This window comes from Arachis stenosperma, chromosome 4 (assembly GCF_014773155.1).
Source record: "Arachis stenosperma cultivar V10309 chromosome 4, arast.V10309.gnm1.PFL2, whole genome shotgun sequence".
Classification (NCBI taxonomy): domain Eukaryota; kingdom Viridiplantae; phylum Streptophyta; class Magnoliopsida; order Fabales; family Fabaceae; genus Arachis; species Arachis stenosperma.
In genome coordinates, this window is record NC_080380.1 from 115,301,676 (window position 1) to 115,303,059 (window position 1,384).

At 42.3% G+C, this 1,384-nt stretch overlaps 1 non-coding gene across 1 annotated transcript; it reads left to right on the top strand.

Annotated features, from left to right (window-relative positions):
* Positions 1-822: 822 nt before the first annotated feature.
* Positions 823-930, top strand: LOC130978175 (small nucleolar RNA R71). Its single transcript, XR_009085832.1, has one exon. It is a non-coding gene; the product is annotated as a small nucleolar RNA R71 (small nucleolar RNA).
* Positions 931-1,384: the final 454 nt, after the last annotated feature.

The following is a 1,384-nucleotide window of genomic DNA, read 5'->3' on the forward strand; positions in this document are numbered from 1 at the left end:
GGTGCACGCCCACTGAGGTCTTTCTCAGTGGCGTCTTCTTCCTCTCTTTCCTCTCCATATTCGGCCATGTCTATGGCTTTGCACTCTCCTTTTGGATTTTCTTCTGTATTACTTGGGAGAGTGCTAGGAGGGAGTTCAGTAACCTTCTTGCTCAGCTGACCCACTTGTCCTTCCAAATTTCTGATGGAGGACCTTGTTTCATTCATGAAACTTTGAGTGGTCTTTATTAGATCAGAGACCATGTTGCTAAGTCAGAAGTATTTGCTTAGAACTCTCTGTCTGTTGCTGAGAAGATGATGGAAAAGGCTTGCCATTGCTAAACCTGTTTCTTCCACCATTATTGTTATTGAAACCTTGTTGAGGTCTCTCTTGATTCTTCCATGAGAGATTTGGGTGATTTCTCCATGAAGAATTGTAGGTATTTCCATAGGGTTCTCCTAGGTAATTCACCTTCCATGGAAGGGTTCTCAGGATCATAAGCTTCTTCCTCAGATGAAGCATCCTTAGTACTGTTTGGTGCATTTTGCATTCCAGACAGACTTTGAGAAATCAAATTGACTTGTTGAGTCAATATTTTATTCTGAGCCAATATGGCATTCAGAGTGTCAATCTCAAGAACTCCTTTCTTCTGACTAGTCCCATTGTTCACAGGATCCTTTCAGAAGTGTACATGAATTGGTTATTTGCAACCATTTCAATCAATTCTTGAGCTTCTGCAGGCGTCTTCTTCAGATGAAGAGATCCTCCAGCAGAGCTATCCAAGGATATCTTAGATAGTTCAGAGAGACCATCATAGAAAATACCTATGATGCTCCATTCAGAAAGCATGTCTGAGGGACATCTTCTGATTAATTGTTTGTATCTTTCCCAAGCTTCATAGAGGGATTCTCCATCCTTCTGTCTGAAGGTTTGGACTTCCACTCTAAGCTTACTCCATCTTTGTGGTGGAAAGAACTTTGCCAAGAAGGCATTGACTAGCTTTTCCCAAGAGTCCAGGCTTTCTTTAGGTTGAGAATCCAACCATATTCTAGCTCTGTCTCTTACAGCAAAAGGGAATAGCATCAGTCTGTAGACCTCAGGGTTAACCCCATTAGTCTTGACTGTGTCACAGATTTGCAAGAATTCAGCTAAGAACCGATGAGGATCTTCCATTGGAAGTCCATGGAACTTGCAATTCTGTTGCATTAGAGAAACTAATTGAGGCTTAAGCTCAAAGTTGTTTGCTCCAATGGCAGGGATAGAGATGCTTCTCCCATAGAAGTCGGGAGTAGGTGCAGTAAAGTCACCCAGCACCTTCCTTGCATTGTTGGCATTGTTGTTGTTTTCGGCTGCCATGGGTTCTTCTTCTTTGAAGAATTCGGTCAGGTCCTCTAAAGAGAGTTGT